At 52.1% G+C, this 25,821-nt stretch overlaps 1 long non-coding RNA gene across 1 annotated transcript; it reads left to right on the top strand.

Annotated features, from left to right (window-relative positions):
* The first annotated feature begins 9,934 nt into the window (after positions 1 to 9,934).
* On the top strand, positions 9,935 to 23,810 carry LOC129783828 (uncharacterized). The gene is made up of 4 exons (XR_008745807.1): positions 9,935 to 10,128; positions 12,722 to 12,889; positions 22,276 to 22,467; positions 22,560 to 23,810. It is a non-coding gene; the product is annotated as an uncharacterized LOC129783828 (long non-coding RNA).
* Positions 23,811 to 25,821: the final 2,011 nt, after the last annotated feature.

The raw sequence follows: 25,821 nt of genomic DNA, 5'->3' as shown, positions 1-25,821 counted from the left end.
CTCAAACCTCTGGTACATCCTGGCTATATTCACTGAGGAAAGTAGATATTTCAGTCGAGCAACCCTTATGCTAGGTAAAAGGGGAGGATTAAAGGCTTTCACTGCTTAAAATAATCACTGCAATGTCATATTAAGTGTGGGTCTTAAGATGAGAGATGTCTGCATTTCCATTCTTAACAGGACAAAAATGTTGAGTCTCTTCCCAGGATTAAAAGAAGCACAGGAATTCCAACAAGTTTCATGATGGAGGTGAAAGATCCCAATACAAAGGGTGCCATGCTGACAAAGGCTAGGAAAAATGCAATACCAACTATTAATGTGTAAGTGTGGAATTCACTGGACTGACCAAAAAGTGAATGAGATAAACCATGTAAAAATGTCTTGAGTGTCAATGTAGCCGAGGTGGCCAGCCTCTGCCATTACGAGGGAGGAAACATTATCATCGTATCTTAACATTAAGATCTGCAATACTTTACAATATTAAAATAGGGTGGTCTTAATGTTCATGCCCCTGGAAGCTGGCTGACCTTGGGATATGCTAAAAACCTGTATTTATGCAAGGCATTACAGTAGCATTTACAGTTGGCATCTTTCTCTTTGAAAACTTGTTTTGCTTCTGGTTTATGTTTCAAAGGCTTCTTGCAAAATTTAATAAATAGCCCTTGGACTGAGATTTCCTCCCCCTCCAACTTTTAGTGAAGTTTTCCTGTAGCTATAAACTAAGAAATTCCTACTGTGTGCTCTCAAGAGTGGCTGTTGGAAAGTGCACTCGGTAGCACTTCCCTTTTTCTATCGTGGATCTCCTGTTGTAGAAGCTGTAACACAGGCTTCTTTAATTTACAAAATGAAATTACTTGGGGACAAACTTTACCCTGATCCAGCAATTTACATTTACCCTCTGGCAAAGAAGAGGTGGGATTCCTTTCCCCTGCTCTCTAGCTGCCAAGCAATCATTTTTCCAGTCTGAGCTAATTTTGGAGTTGATCCAATGGAAAGGAGAGTTCTGCAGAAGGAAAACTGTTCCTCCCTCCTTCTTCTTCTGATAGCGTGGCTCTAGAGAAGTCATTTAGCATAAATGCCTATGTTGTAGAAAGCCAATGTGGAGTGAGAAGACTTCCATCTATTACCTTCGTTTGATAAAATCCAAAGCTTGTAAAAGTTTTCCTTTAGCCATCTTTCGATTTTTAATTTTTCCTCCTCTCACCCCCCTCTCCTCCAGAGAAGCTTATGCTAGAGGGAAGAAGGAAAAGCCTCCCTTTTTACCAGAGGAGCCTTCCTCCTCCTCCTCCTCCTCAGATGATCACATTCCAGAGGAGTCGTTATGTCCCATTTGTAAAGATGCGATGACGGATGCAGCAGTTATTCCCTGCTGTTTCTGTAATGGTATGCAGCCCATGGCTCAGCACCTCCACGTCACCTACAAAAAGGCAACACCCTGACACCAGGAGGGCCAGATTTCTTTGCGGAGGGCGAGGAGTGGGGTGTCGTGCACCGAGAGCAGGGGCAGCTCCGGAGCACAGCTCGGCAGAGCCAGGAACTGGCTGCCTGTGCTCGCCCCCAGGGCCGCGGAGCTGCCTGTCCTGTTGAGAATGTTATGCAGAGGCTTCTGTGATTGTATATTTACAAAAAAAACCCCAACCCCAAAAAAGTTTTTCTTTTTCTGGCTGTGTCCTTGGGTGTGACTGCAGAGTGGTCTGTGCATCCCTCTGCTCTGGCAGTGGTTAGAGAGGGGCTTTGTGGTGCCTGTTCATTAGTAGGCATTGGGTTGCAATCCAAGCTCCCGGACCCTTCTCTGCCACCTGAATAATGCTGCAAGAAGCAGCAGGGTCAGGAATGGATTTGCGTGGCAGGGACATACCCTGAAAACTGCAGCTCCTGCCTAATAAAACTCGGCTCAAATGTTCGGAGGGAGCATCTACATCTTGCTGTGGGACTGGGAGACCTGTCACAGGACCCAGTTCTGATGGTGCCGTCCAGCTGACTTGAGAGGACTTGAGGCAGTCCTGAAAGTCAGGACCAGACCTTGCCTAGCTTCAGTGCAGAACAACATGAGAGTTTGGGTGAGAACTGCAAGCCAAAAGATAGAAGAGAAACTGCCCACAGTGGGATTGATCTCGGCAGCTCTTTTTTTCTAGCATGGGAGTGATGATGCAGCCTCTGACCTTTGTGAAATGTGTCCTGGAGTCCCTCACCAGTGAGGGAGGCAAAGGTCTAGCACTGCCTCTGGCCCACGGCAGAGGTGGGAGAGAGTTCTGGACGTGTCTCTCCCATCAGTTGTCTCCAAAGGCTTTCTGTGGTGGGTGTGTGGCTCTAGGGAAGGCCTGGGCCGTGATATTTCTTTCTCACAAACTTTCTGATGCCGACCATCTGGACAACACATCTCTCTGGTGAGAAGGGGCTGAGAGAGATGGGACTCTTCAGCCTGCAGAAGAGAAGGCCCAGGGCACCTTCTCCATATAGATCACTATCTGAAGGCAGGGTGTGAAGAACCTGGAGCCTGGCTCTTTCCAGTGGTGCCCAGCATCCATGCGGCTCAGGGTGACCCTCCTTCAACAGGGGCTGGCACCAGGTGGCCCCCGGAGGGCTCTGCCAGCCCCAACCGCTGCACCAGCGTGTGATGCTGGCACAACTACCAGCAGCAGCAGGGACCACCTGAAAGGGGCCTGAGCAGACACGGAGGTGTGGAACAACGCTGCCGGAGGGGCTTTGCATCGCAGGGTCTGTCTCTGAGGCTGGGCGAGCGCCTGGGTGCACCTGCAGGTGCACCCCTGAGACCACTGTGATGTCACCAGAGGGTCACAGTCACCCCTCGACTTCACTTGGGCTGCACAGCAACACTGCCAGCATCACGTACTGCCAGCGTCACGCGAGACGTGGAGTCCTGTGGGCAGCACCCAAGCCATCGAGTCCTGCCACAGCACGCCAGATGTTGAGAGCTGCCAGCAGCTGAGGAGCCAGAGAGTCCTGCCTGTGGAATCCGAGCCTTCCAAGTCCCACCAGCAGCAGCTGAGCCTTCGAGTCCTGCCGGCGGCACCCATCCAGCCCTGCCAGTGGCAGGTGATATAGCAAGTGCCGCCAGCAGCTGACAGGGCACCAACTTCCAGCACCAGCGATGGAGGCGTCCAGGCATGAGCCAGCAGCACTGGGAGCCGCCAGGATCTCCCGGCGGGAGGACACCTGCCCCATCTGCTTGGGTCCCCTTGAGGGCCCCGCTGCTGTGGATCCGTGCTGGCATGCATTCTGCCACGCTTGCATCCAGCACTGGGCTGACACCACCGTCACTGCCACCTGCCCCATATGCCGGGGGTGCATTGTGGCCATCCACCGCCTGCAGGGACAGGTGGACCACAATGGGGCAGCTCGCCATCATCACGGCCGTCTCCATCCTCAGGTAGAGCTGTGGCGGTGGCAGGGGCGGTGGCAGCAGCAGCAGCAGCGGGGCCCCGGAGGTCCCCGGCGCCAGAGGCTCTCTGACAATGCTGAGGAGGGCAGACTCCCCATGCCCCGCTAGCGCATCCGCAGCATGTCCAGCCCGCAGGACAGAGACCGCAGCCCCCTCTGCCGCTTGCCGGACGTCAGCGAAGGTCTGCAGTGGCTGCGCAGGTTCTTGGAGGATGAACCGGGCTCAGGGGACCATGCGTGCCGCCGCCCCTTGCCCCGCTACCGAGTGAGGCGTCCGGGCCCCCCAGGGGCCCCCTGAAATAAAAACACTGGGGATGCTGAGAGGGGCCACACCTGGTTTCTTCTGTGTCTGGTTGCTCATTGCTGCACAAGTCGGGGAGTGAGAGGGGTATGGCCCTGGGAACTGGGGAAGAGGCTGGCATATGGCTCAAGAACTGGGAGGGAGGGAGGAATGTGGGTGTCGGAATGGGGGAGAGGGGCCACTTCTGGCTTCTTCTCTGCTGCTTTGCTCATCGCTGCGGGGATGGGATGCATCCCCAGAAGGGGAAGGGGGAGTGCCCTGGGACTCTTGCCAGCAGATCCCCAAAGGGGCCAGTGCCTGCTGTCCTGAAGGCCAGGGCGAGGCAAGCAGCTGAGATGGGGGTTTCAGGGAGACCCTCCTCTCCTCTCCTGCCCCCACACCCCTGTGCTGCTGAGGGCTGGGGGAGTCTCTCCGGGCTGGGGGAGGCAGCCCTGGCACAGCTGCCTGCCCAAGGGCAGCTGCCTGCGGGAGAAGCAGCCCCAGCTGGGATGTGCCTCACATTTTGGGGTCACTTCTCCAGGGAAACCCGCAGCCCTTCCCTGCTGCAGGGCAGCCCCACCAGCTGTGCTGCAGGGTATAGCCTGTGGCCCTGCTGGGGGGGGGGCTGTGGCGGTTTTAACCCGCACTTGCAGCCTCTCCCCCCGGCAGGCTTTGGCGGGACACAGGTTCCCTAGGAGAGACCCGCCCGGGCTGCGGCACTGCCAAGACCCTCGCTTGCTTTTCCGGGCATTCACAGGTCGTTCTGTCTGGGCTTCCTCCCATCCATGGCTGCCTGGCAGGGCTGGCGCTTGCTGTCAGCTCCACCCGCGGCTGACTGCATCATGGCGTTTGACTTTTTTGTGTAGCGGCACTTTGCTGTTGGCACAGCTGCACGGGCTACAGCCAGCTGCCAGTAAGACGGCACTGCTGGAGCTGGTGCGGTGTGCAGAGGTCACTGCTGGAATCCCAGCTGTCACACACAGATGCAGTCGTCTTGGCTGACCAGCAGCTGAGAAAGACAGCAGTGCTGAACAAGCTCTTACAGGGAGTGGGTACCAGCATGTTCTTGCACCTGTTTGGTATTCTCTGATAACATGTGAACCAAGTGACCGGCTGCAAGGTTTGAAGGGGGACAAGTGAGGTGTGGCTCTCGGGAGAGAAGACACTACTTGGATTCCCGCAAATACAGTGCTGCCTCGTTCTGGACTCCAAGGCTCAATTTTGCAAACTAGTTTCTACACGCCATAAAAGCAACCCATAGATAACGGAGAGCACGAGTTTGTGCACATGCAGCCAGTGTCATAACCCTACTCCCTACACTCACTGATGCGCCAAAAGGTGTATGTGCCTACGCGAACAATGCTGAACTCCATAAAGGCAGTCCTAACTGCCCTGCCTTCCCCTGCCTGTTTTAAGCTGTCGGCTTTCTCCTTTCCCAGGACCAGCTGTATCGCCTCCTTTCTGTAGCAAAAGTAATAAAGCCACTAAGTACCTTCTCCAGGGGAGCAGTGCTGCACTTGCCCAAGATGTACTTTTTTGGCTCTTCATGAGTGCAGAAGTGTTGGGTCAATTTTCTGACCACTGAAAGCGGGGAGCAGAACTTTTGTGCTGTGCCTCACATGGCTGCCAGGGCAGGGTGAGAAGCAGCAAGAGAATTCCTGCCTGGCACCTTCTCCAGGAGAGCACTGCTGCACTTTGCCAACGTGTTTTGGGATTCTGCATGAGTGCAAAGGTGAGTGGCCAGTCTTCTCAGTACAGAGAGCTGGTAGCAGAACTTTTGTGGTGTGCCTTTTGATGGCTAGGAGGGCAGGGTAAGAAACAGCAAGATAATTCTTCCGTGGCACCTTATATGGCGGAGCTGTGGCTGGATATTTCAGTGGAGCATTTGGGCTCTGTACGAGTGCGAAAATGAGCTCTTAAATTTTTCAACACAGAAAACAAGTAGCCAAACTTTTGTGGTGTCCTGCACATAGGCACCAGGGCAAGGTGAGATCCAGCAAGAGAAAACCTTCTTGACACCTTCTCTGGGGGAGCTGTGGCTGGAGGTTTTCACAGAGCATTTGGGCTCTGTACGAATGCAAAAGGGAGCACTTAAATTTCTCAACACAGAAAGCAGGTAGCAAAACTTTTATGATGTCTTTTACATGGCTACCAGGGCAGGGTGAAAACCAGGGTAAACAGGTCCAGCTCCCAGCCTTTACTCCTAAGAGAGATGCTCCAGGTCCCCTCATGTTTGGATCCATACACTGGACCTGCTCCAGTAGTTCCCCATCTCTCTTGAACTAGGAATTCCAGAACTGGATAGAGCACTCCAGATGCAGCCTCACCAGGGCAGGGTAGAGGGCACCCCAGACAGCGCTGTAGACAGATTTTGTGCCTTTGTGCAAGGCACAGTTTGCAGCACCTGCAGTGCGTAAGGTCTGTCCCTTACTGGGAAACGATCAGCAGCAGCAGACGAGGCCGAGGGGACGGCACCTGAAAGCTGAAACTGGATGCCAAGGACGTGAGCAAACGCTGCTGTCCTCAACAGCAGAGAGAAACACGACTGGGAAGCACAGCCCTGACAAGAAAAGAAGTTGCTGACAGTGGTGTCTCTGCTGCCCATGAGGGCCTTTGGTGGAGGTGAAGGTGATTGCCAGGAACGATAAGGTGCTGCTGACAGGCTCACTGTGAAAATGGTTGGTGTGTTCATTGACTGTGTCATCAATGGGGAGAGTACTGGCCAGTGGTGAGAAAAACCAGCAGTTTGAGGACGTAGTCACACGAGCGGAGACACTGGTGTGATGTGCATTGTGGATATATCAAGATGAAGTCCCTGGCGGTCTTGCAAAACGTCGTGGGTCACCTGAAGAAGACAAAGGCCAGCCCCATCGCTGTCCAGCTGATGGAGAAGCTCCTGCCCCTCTTTGCTGCGGTAAGGCTGATGGGGGAGCCCAAGCCTCGTGGGCAGGCAGGTGCTGGTCGGGGACAGCTACCTACAAGGATGCAAGTCCTACTCTGCTTCTCTCTACCAGGGCTTCAGCGAGCTGAGAGAGCTCTCCATCAGCCTCTTCAGAGACCTAATGAAGACTGTGGTGAGGAAAAACAAGAGGCAGGTGAAGACAAAAGTGGAAATGGGCTTGTTCCCTCTCATCTTTCACATGAGCGACCAAATCCACAGCGTGGCCAAGGCACAGATTCCAAAGCTAAGCAGTGATGTAGGGATGAAAACCTGAGATGTTTGGGCCAGGGTACCTCCCAGCTTCCTAAGGGCAGGATGACCCCAGGAAGAAAGGAAAAGGCAGGGAGATGCCAGGTCTCCTTCCCCAGGCCGTGGTGTCATCTCCCAGTTTCTGCTGTTCTGCAGGCCTCCAGGGAAGCCCTCCTCGCTGCAGCAGAGCTCCTCAAGTGGCAAACACTCAAAAACCTGCTGCAGAGCCATCAGGCATGGAGGATTGCAGAGTGCTTGGTGAGGACAACCCCTGGAGGAGGGCTGCCGCACGGGTCTGCCCTGTGCGCTCTGCAGCTGTGCCTCACCTGCCCTGCTGCAGCCCGCAGCCCACAGCCTGGAGCTGCATCCTTGTTCCCTGTCCTCGAGAAAAGAGCCCCAAGGGCTCTTCTCCACACCCCTCTCCCTGCACCCAGTGGGAGGGAGGGCTCTGGGCAGCGGCGGGTGCTGGCAGGCAGGACTGCTCTGGCCAGCTGGGGAGGCTGTGTGACATGCCCATACCCTTGTGCTCTCTCCAGCTACGGTGGGACAGGCGCAGGACTGCAGAGTACTTGAATCAGAGCCTGCCATACCTGGAGGATGCTCAGGCCACCTTGCGAACAACAGCTGTCAGGTTCATCGGTGAGTCACAGCCCCCAGGGTCCCGCTTTTGGCAGCCCAGCCCCAGTCCCACCGCTGCACCGGCAGCAAGGAGCAGCCCTGTGGCTGCCAGAGCCTCGGCTGCCCCGTGCAGGGCCTTGGCCTCTCTCTCCCACCCTTGACCATGCAGGTGGGCTTGATGGCTGCCTTGCTCAGTCCCACCGGCCTCAGCTACTGCTCTTCCCTGGGGTCAGCCTGGTGAGGGGGAGGAGGGCGTGCAGCCCAGCCAGCTGAGCTGGGGGCTGTGCTGCTGGGAGCACGCTGGGGAGTGGGGGGTCTGATGAAGCTCTGTCCCTAGGGCTTGCTGGGCAGCTCCTGAGGGACCAAAGGGAGGAAAAGCTGGCTGAGATCTGCAGCAGTGAGTAGCGAGCATGGGCTGGAGGGGATGCCTGGTGGTTTTCGCAGACACGGCAGTTCATCTCTGCTCCGTTTCTTTCCATCACAGCCCTTCAGGCCTTGGAGGAAGACAGTGGAGCCTCCATCTGTTCCCTGGCAGTTCAGACCACCTCCATCCTGAGCACTCCAAGGGTGTGGCAAAAGTCACGATGCACCCTGCAATCACTGTGCTGCTGGTGCTGCTAAGCCAGGCAGAGGTGCAGCTCTTCTCCAGAGAATGGCTGCAATTCAATAAAGCTGGAACAAGAAGCCTGAACCCAGGATGTCATTCCCAAGTAGAACTGACGGGCAGTGAGGAGAGGGCATGGGATGGGTGGTCCCAGCCCTGACCTCCCTGTAGTCCTCCGGGCATCCCAGCGACACCACAGTATCTGCTTTTACTGCACTGCCACGTCCCTCCACCATGATGCACTCAGGTCCCCGAGCCTACAGCTCCCAGCATGCCCTGGGAACAACCTGGCCATGGGGCGGCCCCGGGCCTACAGCTCCCAGCATGCCCTAGGAACAACCGGGCCATGGGGCAGCCCCGGGCCTACAGCTCCCAGCATGCCCCGGGGCCCGCCTTCTCCCAGCAGGCCATGGGACATCCCTGCCCAGCACTCAGGCCCTGGGGGGACACCAGCCCCCAGCCCGGGCCCTGTAGGCCCCATGGCCCCTTCCCGGGACTGCCCGAGCACAGGCCCCGGCCCCGGAGCCCCCGTGGGCAGAGACGAGGGGAAGGGAGGCACTGAGCGGCAAGGAGAAGACGGAGGGGTGGCCGGAGAGGGACAGGAGGCGGCCAGAGGGGCAGGGGGAGGGGAGGGGCTGGGCAGGGATGGAGAAAGGACAGGGACTGACGAGGAGCAGGCAGAGGGATGGAGTGGGACAGAGACAGAGGGGCAGGGGGTGCCGCAAGGAATGCAGGATCAGCAGCAGGAGAGAGGGCTAGGGAGAGGAGCGGAGGGGCGGGAAGGGGGACGGAGGCACAGACCAGCACAGGCAGGGTGAGGGGACAGGATCCGTGAGCGGCTTGTGACTTTGGCAGTGGGCAGCAAAGCTGCTTCTGTGGGTCTTTCCTTTCCCCCTCTGCCCTTATCCCCTCCCCACCCTTCCCCTCGGTGAGGCTGTGTCTGTGGTGTGCCTGCTCTGGTGAAAGGAGCTCCTGCACCAGCCTGAGGGCAGAAGAAGAGGGGCAAGGAGCGAGCTGTCGCAGTCCTTAGTTTGCAGGTTTAATGTATCGGCCCTCTTCAGAAAACACAGCGTGTCTGTGTGTCAGTGGTGCTGGCAGATTTTTATTCTTTATAGCAATTTCTTTAAATACCGGGCTTCATGCAGAAGGTTCACACGGTGCTGTGCTTGTAGTAAATGGAATTGCTTTTATGCATGCTGCATTCTGGAGGTGGCAAGTGCCAGGTTAGAGATGAAGATGGAAATGAAAGCAAGTGACGCACACGCAGTGGTGATCCTGCCACAAGCATGCTGTGTATTGACCCGGGAGAATGCTGCAGGGACTCTCAGAAGTCAAGGTTTTCAGTGCTGTTTCTGTGTTTGATACCCAAGGGATGGTTTCCCTCTGCATGCGTTTCTGGGCAGGCATGTGCATGGAACATAGGTGTGTCTGTGTGCCGTAAGTGGGACTGATGGCAGCTTTTCATTTCATTCCAACTCAAAAGTAAAGAAAGACTGTACCTGCAAAAGAATTCAAACAGCCGTCTTTGTTTCCCAGAGCAAGCATACAAGCATGGGGGAGTGGTTTACAGGTTCAGAACTTCAGCCAGCTCTGGATGGTAAACCCTCAGGAGAGGAAAGAGAAGCCCCACTTTTTTAAGTACAGCTCTGCTTCCCTTAATGTGTCTTCTTGTTAGATTGTGTTGGTAGTCAGATTAAAAGCACATGATTAAACTGTGCTTGTTTATGAAGATATTTGAGGGTTATTTACTGCCTTAAATCCTCTTACGAGTGGGGCACTCTGTTGCCCTGTGGGCAGTACAATGTCGTGACTGGTAATTTTCCTTTTCTTGCCTAGTGTACGGATGCATTTATGAAGGCAAGTGTTGGGTCTTATTGGCGCCGCACAAGAAACCAACGTGTGAAACCCAGGCATTCACTGTTAGAAACAGGAAGAAGCTATGGGCCCTTGCTTCAGATTCTGCAAAAGATGTACCAAGGCTGAGGAAAGTGGCAAAAAGGGAAGAAATGCCGTAGCATAACTTTGGGATGGCAGGTGAGGTTTCCATCAGTGTTCCTCAAACGTAGCAGCCTCATTTGGTTTGCGGATGTGGTGTTGAACTCAAACTGCGAGACTAGTTTCCTTTATTGCGGGTGGTACTGTAGCGCACGTACCTTTCATGTCCCAAGTGAAGTTGCCAAGGCTCTAGTTAAACTTCCGCAGAACCACCTCAAATTTTCCGTAGTGTGTGATTTCCTTCAACAGTCAAGTCCAGGTCTGTGGCATACAATAACCCCTACCCCATTTGGGATCTGGATGTGGTTGATTTTTAATTCAGACTTATCTGCTGTTAGAGATGTTCGGGTTTTGGTCCAAATAGGGAAATGCTGATTGTGTGCATTCTTTTGCTTTTTTCATAGTGTTGTTCCATGTTTAGCCATTTGTTCCTTACAAAAATAATGTATGGGTGTCTATGAAGCTGGAGGTGTTTACGTTCTTGTGGCTGAATGTAGCAGTGGAGCTATCTTGCTGTATTTAAATCAAGAGCAGCATAACGTAACTTCACTTAAAATCTGGTCTTGGTAGGCAGATCCTACCCTGATAAGCATTTAAAACAAACCAAAAAAAAATTCAAATCTGTGACAAGGTATAGGTGGAGCACCTGAACTGGTGTAAGGCAGCAATTCTCTCGCTGATATCCACACATTGCAGAACTGTTGCCATCACGACCTTGAAATAGTGAGCCATTAATGTTAACTACTAGCAGCTTGTGAACCTCACAGTCAAGGTAGAAAATAATTTCCCACTGCCACCTTTTTTTAATTTTCTTTTATGTTTTAAAGTTTCTGATTTGATACTTTCTGATGTATTTGAAACCTGTGTCATATCCTATGTAGTTTGTGACAAATGTGTGGCAGATGGGACTTTTCTGCTTGGAGAGGTAGTGAGATGGAGAGTGGAGAATGGTTTTATGGCACAAGTGTAGAAGTATAAAAAGGGATTAAGAGGCTTGTGTACCTTGCTGCCAGTTCAGTGGCATGAGAATTCCTGTAATGACAAATTCCTTCTGGCTCTGAAGGAATGAACGTGCCAGCCTGCTGAGTTTCCAACCAGAGCAACACTAGCAACGGATGTTGTTCCCAAATGGTGAGGTGGTTGTAAGCTTCATCAGTAGTAGAAGCTGTGGAGAAAGTCACAAATCATCTGCTGTTCTGCAAGTCAAGTGCTTGGCTCTTTTGTCACTAGTGTTGATTTAAGGGTGCATTGCTTATAAATAGCACTTGACCTTTGTAATTCTTCATACTGCTAAGTTCTGGGTGCCATCAGAGAACCACTGTGCTGTGAAGGCCCTGTAAACATACGGCGATGTTTGTGTTTATCCATTTTGCCTTCCCTTAGAGGACGTTACTTTGTCATTTGAATCCTTAGTGGCAGGATTTGGGGCTTTATCCTGATCAGGCATCTAAGGGCCAGCTCTCGGCTGCAGCTGCAGCATAAGTATTCAGGTGGTTTGAGCACCAAATGAAACTTCCACTTGGCTGTCATTTTGGCTTTTCCCTTCCTCTTAATTTTTATATTTTAATTAAGAGTTTTAAGTATTTGGCTTCCTTACAGGAAAATACCCCAGTGCTATCCTTGTCCTGTTATGATAAGGCCCTAATCTGGAGGGCAGAAAGCTGAGACCACCAGGAAGATGTTGAGAGGAAGGGGAAGAATGTTAGAGCCATGAGTTGGGTGTTCTGAGATCTGAGGAGATGGAAAAGGTGCCTCCCAGGTAGCTAAAGGGAAGCACAGGAGAGCAGCTGGGAGCCAGAAGTGTGGTGTGGGCATATGGAAGTGCTACGCTGTGGTGTGTTAGGCAAATTATTTTTAGGAACTTTCACATTTGTTGTCATTTCCCAGGCTCCTGAGGTGCAGGAATGCTGGAGGCAAGAAGCTGCCAGCATCAACTACGTGGAAAACGAACACTTCTATCTCCATTTCACTTTCCTCACTTCTGTGTTGTGGTGGCAGGGCAGTACAGACCCGGACCCGGACCCTGACCCTGACCCTGCAAGTACGCAGGCAGCTTGTGTGGCCAGTGCCGGTGTGGTTCTGGCACAGAGGATCAAGCTCTTTATGCTTCAGAGCTGTCAGGCTGACACTCTTCAGCACTCAATGAAGCTCTAAATTACAGCTAAAGGAAGACAGAAGTTTTGCTTCAGAGCTTGATAATGTCGTTCTGATCCATCCTTTTGCTTGTTCAGTGGCTACAGAAGGGAACCACTGCCTTGGTAGGAGCATCCATTGAGTTCTTCATGTGTGATATTAGAGGATCATTGTGTCTGTTTACGCATGAGATCATTACAGTAGGTGTTTTGAAGATGTTCACGTGTGGTACATAAAACCTTTGCCAGTAAAACAGTAAATCCACACAGTGGGGTCTAAAGCGCACAGATCCAGTGCGATCCTCCAAAGAGCTTTGAAAGTGTCTCCCCAAGGGTACAGACCTGGCTGTTGGTGATTCTGTTGAACTGCCTTTTATAGCAGGTTGCTTGGAGAAGTTGCTATGTCAGAAGTCATCTTCTGGGGGCCGAATGCTGCAAATGGTAGAATGTTTAAGGAAGCAAATGAGTAACCTTCAGACTTGATTTTACTCTTTTAACAGATTGTACACAAATGGGAGGCCTGAGCAGGCTGCTTTTAGCAGGGGAACATGACCTGACTGCACAGGAGGCAAGGAACTCTCTTCTCTCGCTGACCATGAGCCCTCAGTTTCAAATGTGAAGAGGAATATTTGACCCGTGGGAAATGCAACTTCAGATACGTAACCCAGGTGGGACTGCCATGTGAGCCCTGTGATAGGAGCCGTGTATCCCAGCCGTGAACGTAGAGGTTGGGCCCAGTTTTTAGCTTGGTTCAATATGAACTCTGCTGACTGATTCTGTGATCGAGAGCAGGCAAGTCTGCCCCCTGAGAGGATGTTGTCGTGGGTGGAAGGGTTGAAATGCAGTGACTGCGTCAACAAACAGGTGGTTTGAAAAGTCTTTTGGGCAAGGATCTGGTACGCTGGTGTAATGCCTTTTCCCTTTACAAAGGTGTCCAGTAAACACAAGTGTTCCTGCATGTGTCCAGTAGCGCAGAGACCTCTGTACTTTCTTTGGACTGATTGTTGTGTAAGATCTGGGGGTTTTGGGACAGTTCTGAAAATTGTTCAAAAGGTGTCTTGGATGTTGGGTGAAATGGGTCATCACTTCCATAAACCTCTAGCCTGTAAAGAAGAGCCATGGATGTAAGGAGATTTTCTTTTTTTCTCTTTTTATTGTTACTGGGAGGAAAAGCAGTGATTAACTATTGACCTGTGATACCCCCAGGTGCAGACTGTGCAGTGCATTTGAGGTGGATCACTCCTGTACTGCCAAGACTGAGCCCAGGCTCCTCGATGCTTTGCACACTGGCACTGGAAGTCCTTGTGCAGCTGTGGGTACTGGCTTTCTGTGCTGCAGTGTGAAAAACACAAAACACTGGGGTTAAGGTTTGCAGAGAAGTGGGAAAAAGTTGATTATTTTGTGCTAGGAAGAGAATGTCCTGTAGTTTTCAAACTTTGAATGTCTCCACTTGGAATTTAAAAGCTGCTTTTAACTCTGCTGCTATGTTTCAGTGGGCGGGAAGGTGTCCGGTTGTCACAGATGATGCATCCCATCAAGAAGGATCTTTCCCTTCTGAGTTGAGCTTTCTTTGCTTGATGTGGAAAGTGCCTTAAGCTGTACAATTTCAGATGGCAATGAAGGAGTTACATCTACGTGGGGATTTAGAGACTAATCCAAAAGTATGTTGCCCTATCGTTTCAGTATATGATTTTTTAAAATCAGGATTTGCTGGGTTTTGAGCAGCAGACCCATTTTGCATGTGCCTACATAAACCCCATTTTCTCAGACAGACACATGCATTATGGTTTGTGATGCAATATTTACTTGATTCGTAAGCCATACTGTGCAATGCTCTTCTGGGCTTGTCGTAGTCCTTTGAAACACAGCCCTGTGCATCAAGGGGGCAAGCTGTGTCATCTGCTTTCCCCCACAACATAGAGCAATGTAACTGTCGTAAGTGCAGGCTGAACAAAACTAGTTGAGGGCTGCTGTTCAAATCATGGCGGGCCAGGAATCAGCCCATGCTTACTAATAAGTTTAATTGTCCTACGCCACCTGAGGGGCAGGACAGTGTCAGGCCATTTTCCCAGGGAATAAAACAGGGGACATGTCTGCTTCTCTCAGAGGGTCCCCTGTGTACAAAGCATCCTTCAGCACAATGTGGGTGCTTGGTGTTCTCAAAAGGACCCAAAGGGATGAAGTTCACTCCTCCTGCCTGCGTGACAGCAGGAATTATGTCTGCAGCTGTGCTTCTGTGCACTTCGAAACTGCCTCCGTTTCTTTGCTTAGCCAACCAGAGAAAAAAGCCAAAAACCCCTAAGATGAGTTGGCAACAGTGTCTTGCTGTCCTCTCTGAAGGAAGTAATTTACCATCATCTCGCAGCTTGTCAAACGTGCACCAAGTGTGAAGAAGAACATGACGTGCACTGTCCTAAGCTCTCAGCAGGTCAGATTTTGCTGTCCTCTGGAAACTGTCTAGCTCTTCAGTTTTTCTCCACAAAGGACACATTGTTTGGAGTAGTGATGAGGTGGCCCCCCAGATGTCCCAGCTTTGTTTCTAAGTGCTATTGAAGTATTTTGCCTCCTGAAGAGACTGTGTTCCTCATGAGGAACAGTTACTTCAAAATAAAGTGACCCCCTTTCCGTCTAAAGGGATGGAGCTTGAGACTGTGGAGGTGGAGGTGCTTGGTGAGGGAGGCAGTCAGGCAGGGCCAGTCTGGGGTGTGCAGCTGCGCAGGGCAGTGACGGCACCCGTGTGCCTGGCAAATGCTTCTCTCGCAGTGTCGCAGGGAGAAGGTGTGAGGGTGCTGGGAGAGAGCCGGCGCCCCTGGGAATGACAGCAGCTAAAGGTGAGGGCTGGCTGCGCGCCCCTGGGAATGACAGCAGCTAAAGGTGAGGGCTGGCTGCGTGGGCAGCAAAGGGTGAGCCAGCCACTCCCTTTGCAAATGCAGTGGAGAGGGAGGGAGCCCCTCCATCAGCGCAGCAATGTCTGCTGGGGCAGGGCCGGAGGCACCGGCGCCCAGGGCAGGGCTGGCAGGGGGTCTGAGAGAGCCACTCCGCCACCCCCTTGCTTACTGACCCTGTGGAGAAATCACTTTGGGGGCAGCGATTAAAAAGTGCCTGCAAAGTTTTTAGGTCCAATTGGAACACTGAGAAGGGGTTCGGGGCCTTTCTCAGAGCGCCGCACGTTGCATAGTCATGTGTCATACACAGGTTTGGTGACTGGTTTCTCGCTTCTAATGCAAACGCGTATGCATCCTCAGTAGCACTGCTGAAGTGTTTTACAGACTACACATGCTCCCCAAGTGGGATTTTGGCCTCTTTGGGGCAGAACTATTTCAGTTAGAGGTCACCATCTCCCACTGCCACAATTATCTTTGTCCTATTTTAAACTCATTTTCTGTTGATGTCAGTGGATCCCAAGACCTGATCAGCTTGTGTTCTCTTGCAGCCAGAACTTTCCTCATTGGAAGTCTTCTTTTTGCACAACTTAGATAACGGTGCTCTTTTCACTACCTGCTCTTTGTTTCTCACCCCTGCCAAGGCTGCCTCCCTTGATGAGAAGTCCCTTCATTTGTAAATACTTTAGAGAGTGGGTCAGCTCTGTGGAGGTGTCACCTCGACAGAGGGGAAGGTGGAGCGTCAGATCTTTGCATGTGGCAGGGGCTGCATTAACCCTCATCTCCCGCTGCGTGAATGACCGCAGGCAGAGGCACTGTGCAAGGAACATCAAACCTTTAATGAATTAAGAAAGACAGATCTGGTAGAGGGCCGGGGCTGCAGTGGGCAGGTGCAGGTCACACGTCAGAGGGATCTGTGCTCCACACCTTCTCTATCAATATATCAACGGCAACTGGGGCAGCGTGGAGCACCTTGTCTCCTGGTGTTCCTCAGGGTTCTGGCTCGCTTGGTGGGCACATAGTCGCTATTGGATGCCCTCTGCTTGCTGCTGCCCCCCTGCTCCTCACTACAGCCCACTGCTGTGGCATCCCTATGTGGCTTCCCCTCCCAGAGGGTTCTGGAGCTTTTTGCCACCGGGCACACCACCATCTTCTTCCTCTTCTTGGGTGGCATGCTGCCCCATGGGGACATCTCTGGCATCCCGAGGGTGTCAGCCAATGTGGGGCGCTTGGCCTGTTTACCAGCAGCCTTGCCTGATCTGGGCACCACCCGGCAGGAGGAGATGCCCGGTGGTGGTGGCAAGCGGGTCAAAATGACCCCGGGCTGCCTCTGCAGCACCTCCTCCACCAGCTGGGCCATGCGGGGCGGATGGTGCTGGGGTGCAGTCGGGGGGCTGGCCCGGGGACTGTTCAGCAGGATCTGCTGAGGACTCTCTGGGAGACCCTTGTGGGGACCCTCTGAGCATCCCTTCAAGGGGCTCTCCTCTGAAGTGTCCATAGGACCCTCCTGAGAGGGCTCCATGGGGCTCTCTGGCAGCCGGGTGGGGAAGACCGCTGCCAGACCACCCTGCTTGCCTTTGGCGTCCAGCAAGGGGGATGTTGCCACCCTCTGCCAGGAGGGGTTGGTGTCCTCCTGCATTGCGGCCACCACTTGGTCCTTGGGACAGTTGCCCTCCATCATGCACTCCAAGAAGTCAGGGATCCTGTTGAGGGTGGTGGTCAAGACAGGGACATCAGGGACACCATGGTCGGTGTCCTCGCTGTCCCCCAGCCCTGCCACCAGCGATTGCTCCTTGGAGCAGCCACCCTTTGCCACGTGCTCTGAGAACTCCGGGAACTTGTTGAGGAGGATGGTCAAGCAGGAGCCGCTGAGAACTTCAGGGAGCTCCAGGATGCTGTCGAGCCAGGCGAGCGGGTCACTGCTGTCCATGGTGGACGAATGCTCATCCTGAAACTGCAGATTGTCCTCTGCCAACTCAGGAAAGGCCTCGTTGAAGGCATCTGGCCCCAGCTCGGGCAGGTCAAGGACATTCTCTGGGCTTGGCGGGGTGGTCACCACTTCTGAAAAAGCAAACGAAGCCAAGCCACCCCCAGGGTGATGCAAGCCTTCCTTGGTGCAGGTCACCCCCTATGGGCTCTGCCACCCTGCAGACCTCACCTTGGTGCTTAGTCCTGCTTCTGCAGAGAGCATATCCAGGGCAGGCTGGCAGGGGGTGGCAGCAGGGACGCCATCCTCACTGGCCACCATGTCGTTGTTAAAGGCCTCCAGCAGCTTCTGGGCGCTGCCAGGATGGGTGCAGAGCACAGGGGAGACCTGCACGCGATGCTGAGCCGCAGGGTGTTGCGGTGGCAGGGGCCCAGCATGGTCAGGGACGTTCAGCACAGTGCAGCCTGTAGGGTAGAGGGGCTGCCCCTGGCCCATGTCCCATGGGCCCAGCCCCACTGGCTGGTGGGGCACAAGTGTCCCCATCACCACTTGCTGTCCCCGGCCATAGGCAGGGGGACAAGGAGCAGGCAGAGGGGGCAGCTGCACACTGCTGGGGAGCTGCAGCACGTGTGGCAGCTGCATGACCTGCCCCGAGTGCCCCAGGGGCCCCTGCACCCCCTGCCAGGTTGCCAGGGCGGGCTGGTGGGTGACAGTGTGGAGCTGGAAAGGCCGAACGGTGATCAGCAGCCCCGGGACAGAGGGCAGCACACCAGCAGTGACCGGTGGCGGCATGGTCAGGGTGCTGAAGCTCATGCCGGGCACCTCTGGTCCTGTCGGCAGCTGGAGGGGGAACCTCTCTGTGGGCAGAAGCGAAGGGGGGTGATGGGGTGAGATGCTGGCCGGCACAGCTGGTTGGGGGTTACCCGAAGGGCAGGAGCACCACGAGGAGCGTGCTGCTCTGTGCCGCGGCAGTTGGCCAGTGTGGCATTTGTTGGGGCAAACAGTGTTCTAGGGTTCCATCTCCATGGTGATCATTATGCCAGCACCTGCGTCAGCCGGCATTGTGACAGTTTGACTTTTAATGACAGAACAACTTCCCAACTCAATGGTTTCCCATCCTGCTGATGCTTTCCTGCCCTCAGTGCTGATTTCCCACCCCCACCATAGTTTCCCATCACAACTGGTTTTTGGTTTGGGAGTTGAGTTTCATGTCAAAGGGGAGTTTTCACCTAAATTTCTGTTGATGTCAGTGTATCCCAAGACCTGGTCAGCTTGCATTCTCTTGCAGCCAGAACTTTCCTCATTTGAAGGCTTCTTTCTGCCTTCTTTCAGCCAGGGCAGGGCTGGGAGGGAGTCTGAGAGAGCCACTCCTCTACTGCCTTGCTTAGGGACCCTGTGGGGAAATTGCTTTGGGGTGGGGGCAATTCGAGAAAAGTGGGACCTCAGAGAAGCATAGTATTACAGGAAACTTTTTAGGGTAAGAGACAGCTATCGCTTTCAGGATGGCTGGCATTCACCATCCTAAATGTGTGTTGCCACGGCTCCCTAAGCAGCGCAGCCTGCAACCTCAGCACGTGCTGACAGGAGTAACGGGGGCTGGAGCGGAGTGGAGAGCCGGCGGCCAGGCTCTGTTATGCTCCTTCAGGAAGGGGAACTTGACGGTACCGCAGAGCTGATGAGATGTCCACTGCCATGATTTTCCCTTTTATAACAAATTCTACCAGGGACGAGCAATGACAGAAAAGGCAGGAATATGGTTACGCCAGTACTTCACAGTCCCTTGAACTTGTAGTTCCAGCGTACTGGATGGGTTGTGCCCAGATTCTTTCTTTTCCAGTGTGTCTGGTGGAAGAGGGACAGCTCCTGCAACCCTCCAGACTCCTTGGAATTTAACTTCTCATGCTGGCCCTTGGCACTTTGACTCTGGGACTTCCAGTCCCAACTTGATTAGTGTTGCCCAAATGGTTTTCATTGCATCTGTAATGCTTTCTGGCCCTTCTACCCCGCTGAGGATGCCATCAATGTATCGATACACTGTGAGGCCAGGTGGAATGGTGCTAAGGCTGTGGCCAGAGCATTGTGAGCGATAGTGGGGCAGTGTTTGTATCCTTGCGAAAAACTGTTTGAAAACATACTGAGTCCCGCTCCAGGCAAAGGCAAGCTGGGCTTTTTCTTGTGCGTGGAGCAGAATCACGAGGAATACATCTCTAACATGTAAAGCATCTAAAGCTAACCTAACATCTATGCTAACCCTAATGTCCCACAAAAATCACTGGGTTACTGACAATGAAAGGAGAGAAAACAGCACTGTGAGAACGAAAATATCCCACTAAGTCAATTTTTTTGTCTACCTATACAGCAGAAGTGTTCTTTCGTGTTAAAGTCAGAGTATGTTCTGATTTGCACTGCCCCACTAAATGGTTTTATGCTGGAAAGGTTTACTAAGAAATAATTGTTAGTGTTCTTCCTGGTTATGCACCCACATCTTATAATGAAAAAATTAGATGATAACGTCTTTGCTGTGCTACACTGTTCTATAACTGAGAGTTAGGTTGTGTTTCATTTTAAGCATTCTTAAAAAAATACGGATAGTTACATCTTTTACTAACAGCACTGCGGCAAATGTGAATTCACAGGTGGGCTTTTAAGCCTCACCTCAGCATGTTTGGTGTAGGAACAAACATTACAAGTACTCTAGTATTTTTGCCAATGCTTTCCTGCACAAATTGTATTAAAAGCATAGATTCTTCTGGTCTTCCATGCAGAAAGTATGGTGAGAATGAATCTGATATTAAAATGACTTCTTCAGATGTCAAAGGTTTATTTAGAAATGTCCACTACCTGTATTTTTTCTTATTTCCTTGCAGCGGGTCGTAACAACCTGCAGAGAAGATATGCGAAGTATGTTATCTCTATTATTGCCATTCCTGGGTTATGATAGAATTTGGCACAGAATTTTAGATCAGTTGCAAAAAGTAGTGCTGGGCCACGCATATTCAGATTGATCCATGATCCCAGGTAGCTGTATGGGATTTGGTAATTTTCTTTAATAAGTAAAGGAAAACTGCGTGTATTATAGAAATGAGAATTTAGTGAGACAAAGGGCAGGTCCAGTTCCTTTTCGACTACTACACAGAGATATTCTAACACATCAAATGAAAAGAATTTCTAAAGAAGTAGACCTTTCTGAGCTGGAGAAGGGGTAGATGAAATAGAAAAGATAGAACTAAAATCTGCAGCAAAATATTGCCTCTAAAGGAAGATGTGTTGGGGTTTTTTTCTTTCACGGAAACAAACGAACAATTACTCTGCGATTCTCCAGACTGGAAATTTGCAAAAAGCTGTGTAGTGTGGTTTTCAGCAGTATAAAAAGCAAAAGCTCTTCAGGGTTTCAAGTACATCTTTGCAACAGCTGTTAAAAAAGTGCAAGCATGCAGATTGTTCCATTGTATGAAAACACCTTCATTTACTACTTATTTGTCATACAGGGAATAAACTAGCAGTGACGACTGTTGGAAAGTTTTAGGTGAATAAAAAAATCCTCCAAACCAGGAAAAATACTGTGCTATCAGGTAGCTGCAGCTTTGTTGTGTGAGCTTAATATTCACGTAGAGACTTTTTCTAAATGTGTCACTTAAGGCAGGGATGGCTTCTCATTCTAAAAAGCCATTTGCCTAGAGCAGTCGCTCATGTGCCACATACAGGATTTTTATGCTAACACTATTAAAAAATTTCCCTAGAAAATTTTCCACCTCCTTTGAGTAAATACAACCGATGTCCCTAACTGTCTCAGTTTCATATTCCACCATAGGTTGCTGTATTTCAAAGACAAAGTTAACCAACGGCTGGTTACTAACCGAGGGCTCAAACCAATTTTTGCAGCAGTCAGGTAGAGAGTGGCCATTTAGTCTGGACCCACTGAAGTGCCAATGTAAATATAAACAAAATAAGGTCTATCAAACTTTAGATTCTCTAGCAAAACAACGGAAAGAATATGAAGAACTACGTCTTGTCTACTGTCTGTTTCCCATATGTGTTGTGATCGGCTCCCTGGAAAACAAGAGGCTGGACTGGTCCTGGCTGTGCCCATGAACTTGCCAGCTGAGTGCTAGGTGGTAGCAAGGAGAGCACTAGAGAAAAGCACAGACCCATTGACCCAGCACCACCGTTCTCATGTTCTTCATGCATGTGAGGCCTGTTAGCCATTGTACTTGTATTTATTCTAACACGGGACATCAGTCAACAGTCACAACACCGGTGGATTACCAGCACTTCCGTCATATGCTTCACATATAGTGTTAAAGGAGAAATTTACACAGACGTGGGTACCACTAGGTTTGCTTTAATCGCCCCTCAGAGCTGGGCCACCGCCCCAGCGAGTGGCAGAGAGCAAAGGGATACAGCACGGCTTATATACACTTATCAAATCATTAGTCAACGTCCGAAGTTTTTAGAAGTTTCCTTTGGTCTTGTCCATTCTGCAAATCCATCACCTGACCCTGTCCCTGTTGATTCATCTATTTGCTTCCAGTCTCTGCCTCGGTTCCAAGCTCCTCCTCAGATCGTGATCTTCTTTCTGCCTGCTTTAACTCACACACTCCTTCAAGCACACTTACAATTCCTATTCACATATACTGATTTTTGTTTCTTGAAACACCTGCGTTTCTGCGAGCACCTGTGTGCACAAGTTGATCATCTGTTGTTTCTCTGTTCTCCCAGTGATTAACTGGACTGGGTGTTAAACCAGCCTTGGATTAGGGCTACACTAGGGACAAGGCCTGGTTCTGCCACTTAGCTGCTTTAGCACTTTAAATTTCTGAATTCAAATTTTCTTTAACAAGCAATACCAGAACAATGGAGAACAATTAACAATGGTTTGGTCACTGCTGTGACAAAATAATGACAATTATTATTTCTGGTGTAGGTTGCTGTATGTCATATTTATGAAACTAGGATTTTCTGGAAGAAAAATGTTCTATTTCACACCCACAGATGAGCTCACTGAGATGAGTATCCACGTTTTAACAAGCCTTTACATCAAAGGCTGTAAACGAGTGTCAGTCTGCACAACCAGCTGGGAATCTTGTGTTGTTCCAGGCACATATTTTTGTCCCGTTCAATACCTTGTCTGTGTTTGCCTTTTGTCTGTCCTGTGCTTTCCTGCTAAAGATTTATAGGCTTCAGTCTTCTGATACTGCTCCAGCTCCTGCATCTAATGCTCCTTATCTCTATCTGCTCCATCAAGGTGTTGCTGAAACAAAGAAGTCCAAGAGTACCAGGGAGTTGCCTCCCCTTCAGGAGGAAAGGAAGCAAAACAACTTGCCAGATGAAGTGCTGGTCCATTTCACCTATGCAAACAGGAAAGGAGTGAAGAAACAATGAGATTGTATGTGAGATGCAAAGACGCAGGATTTCTGGATAATATTACTGTATTCTGGTGTGTGTCGTGTCCGTGTCTCCCCACCCCCCCTCCTTTCCCTTTTTTTTTTTTAATTCAAATCACTATTCTGTTAACTCTTTTTTTTTTAGGTCAAGCTTTAACGTTCAGATCTGTAACAGCAGGGTTCCAATACGCCCTTGTTTTTTTGCCCCACAGAAAAAAATGCACTACCATTCTACAACCACACACTTTTCCCATCTGAGAGGCGAACAAAACATCATGGCTATTGGAAAAGAGTAGCATAAAGATAAAAGAGCCTAGGTGATATCAATTTAAGCTATCTACGTTTAGGTTAAAAGAAAACTTCAGGCGAGGAAGAAAAAAAATATTTCACACGTGCATAATAGAATGAGCTTAACTGGAGAACTCTTTAGGGGGACCAATGAACTGAAAACCATTTAAGGAGTGGTCACAACACTTGCTAAAGGGATCTTTTCCAGAAAAAAAAAAAAAAGTTGTTAAGCAAGTTTTTCATCCAATGAGTTTAAAATTCAATGGAAATAAGTATTCAATCTGAGCGAACATAAGTCACTGGGCATGCCTTTTTATTTTCATTACATCATCACAAGAATACATGCAATAGTTATAAATTTCGTGCATTTGCAAACCTGTTTTGATGCTGCTGAGGACACAGTTAACATTCTAGATTGGGGTGCAAATTTAGTGATGCTGGGTTTGCATTTCTTTTGGACACTGTATTCTGCCAGAAGACATTAGTTCTTCTCTTCTGTCTCCAGCAATGTGCTGCTGACAGCGTACAGTAACCGACTCAAAAACAGCAGAAGTTTTTCCTCAGCTTGTGTCTTGGATGGATTGTTTTGAATCAGTAAGGAGGAGTTCTACTCTACTACCTGTAAGTAGATGTCCTAGGTTTTCTAGCACAGATCTATACAGTTCTTTAAATATTTCTTTATATATATATATTTCTTATAAAACTTAAACAAGAAGAATGATTTTTAGGGTGTTTGCTGTATAACTATAGTAATGGTCTTTTTCTAGGGGAGACTCGCTATTTGGTCAGCTCAACCAGTCCTTATTTCAGTCAATTCCGGTCAGCTCAGCGGTCCTTATGCTCACCAAACACAACAAGAAGTAGCAGGACTGCAAGGCTGGAACAGGGGAAGCGCGAGACTTTCCCTTCAACTGTTGTATCGGACAACTAGTTTGCTGTTGCTGCAGCTCAGACACTTTTCCGCTGGGTTGTGGGACACTCACCCACACACAGTAGTATACTATGACTCCACCACTTGCTTCGAGAACGACTTCATAGTCGTTAGCTAACCAAAACCAGGCTTACGCAGCATTTTGGCTGCCGACAAGTGCAAAAGGCAGCAGTTCCGCATCTCGCCCCAGAAAGTGGGCAGCACAGCTCTTGTGGTGCGCTCCACATGGCTACCAGGGCAAAGTGAGAAGCACCACCACGAGAAGAAGCACCAGCTGCCCGTTCAGAGCTGCGGCGGACGGGGGCTGGGCTTCCGTTCCACGCCGGGCCAGGGCTCGGTGCCGCCGCAGGCTCCCCTCAGCCTGCCGGCCCCGGGGCTCTGCGGGGGCTGCCCGCGGGGTGCGGGCTGTGCCCACAACGGCTGCGTGGGGGGGGCTCGGTCCCGAGGCGAAGCTGCTGGCCGAGAGCAGCTGCCGCTCGGTGTCACAGCCCCCCGGCCCGCCGCTGACTCTGCCCTGCAAAGCACTGCACTTGCTTACAGACGCCCTGCCGAGAGCAACCGAGCTGCCCCTCCGACCGGCTGGCCCAGCGGAAAGCAAATCCTCGCCGGAGGGTACCCGCTGCCGGGGGGCGGGGGGCGGGGGGCGGGGGGGGGGGAGGAAGGGAGGCAGGCAGTAGAAAGACCCCACTCCCTTGTCCCACCTTTCAGCTCTGCCGCGTACCCTGCACCCCTTCACTCTGGTAACGGCTCACTTTCCCGTCACAGGGAGCGGCTATGAACTCAAGAGCTCGTAATGGCTTAGTGGTGCAAGGGGAAACCTAGCGTGAGCTTCTCCTAAGCCACATATTTACACCGCTCGTTTTTCCCTACTCAAAAAGGGCAGTCTTGCAAAGTCTCTTCTCTTTTGTAAAAAAATAATTTAAAGGTGCTGTTACTAACAGCTGCTTCCAAATGCAAACAGAGCAAAAGCACCCCTATTTCCCACAGCAAAACGGAATGCATCATACGCAAAGGATTTAACAATTTGAGCCACGTGGGTGCTTTTGCATACAGAGGCAATAAGTATGAGTGCCCGGGCTGCGAGTGGGCAAAGGGCAGAGCGCAGGGAACCCCGCAGCCGCAGCGAGCACTCCCGGGGCCCGGTGGTGTAAACTGGGCTGAGACCCCGCCCAGTGCTCGCCCGGCCAGTGCTCAGCACAGGGCTGGTGGGGACCTCCTGCCACCTGGCGACCAAGAGTAGGTACTGCACGCGCCCGGGACCTAGACCCCTGGGACCAGGACCCCCCGCGGCTCGGGACCGCGACCGGGACCCCCGTGGTTCGGAACCGGGACCGGGACCCCGGGGATTGGAACCCCCGAGGTTCGGGACCGCGAACGGGACCCCTGGGACCGGGACACCCTGCGGCTCAGGACCGGGACCCCCACGGCTGGGGACCGGGACCTCCGCGGCTCGCGACCGGGACCGGGACCCCGAGGACTGGAACTCCCGAGGCTCCGGACCGCGAACGTGACCCCGGGGACCGTGACAGCCTGCGGCTCGGGACGGGGCCGGGACCCCCACGGCTCGGGATGGGGAACCCCGCGGCTCGGGACCGGGACCGGGATTCTCGCAGCTCAGGACTGGGACCTGGACCGCTGGGACCCGTGACCCCCGTGGCTTGGGACCGAACCGGGACCCTGGGGACTGGGACCCCCGTGGCTCGAACCCGGACCGGGACCCCGGGGACCGGGACCCCCGCGGATCGGAACCGGGATCCCAGGACCAGGACCCCCCGCGGCTCAGAACCGGGACCTCCACGGCTTGGGACCGCGAACGGGACCCCGTGCACTGGGACACCCTGCGGCTCGGAACCGGGACCAGGACCCCCGCGGCTCGGGACCGGGAACCCCGCGGCTGGGACCGGGACTGGGACCACCGCGGCTCGGACTGGGTCTGGGGCCAAGAACCCGGGACCGTACCCCTGGCCTCAGACCAGGAACCGGGACCGGGATCCCCGCGGCTGGGGACCAAGACCGGGACCGGGATTCTCGCAGCTCAGGACTGGGACCTGGACCGCTGGGACCCGTGAATCCCCCAGCTCTGGATCGGGACCCGCGCGGCTCGGGACTGCGACCGGGGCCCCGAGGACCGGGACCCTCGCTTCTCGGGACCATGACTGGGATCCTCGGAACTGAGACCCCTGCAGCT

Source organism: Falco peregrinus, chromosome 1, assembly GCF_023634155.1.
Source record: "Falco peregrinus isolate bFalPer1 chromosome 1, bFalPer1.pri, whole genome shotgun sequence".
Classification (NCBI taxonomy): Eukaryota; Metazoa; Chordata; class Aves; order Falconiformes; family Falconidae; genus Falco; species Falco peregrinus.
This window is presented reverse-complemented; position numbering and strand designations above follow the sequence as displayed.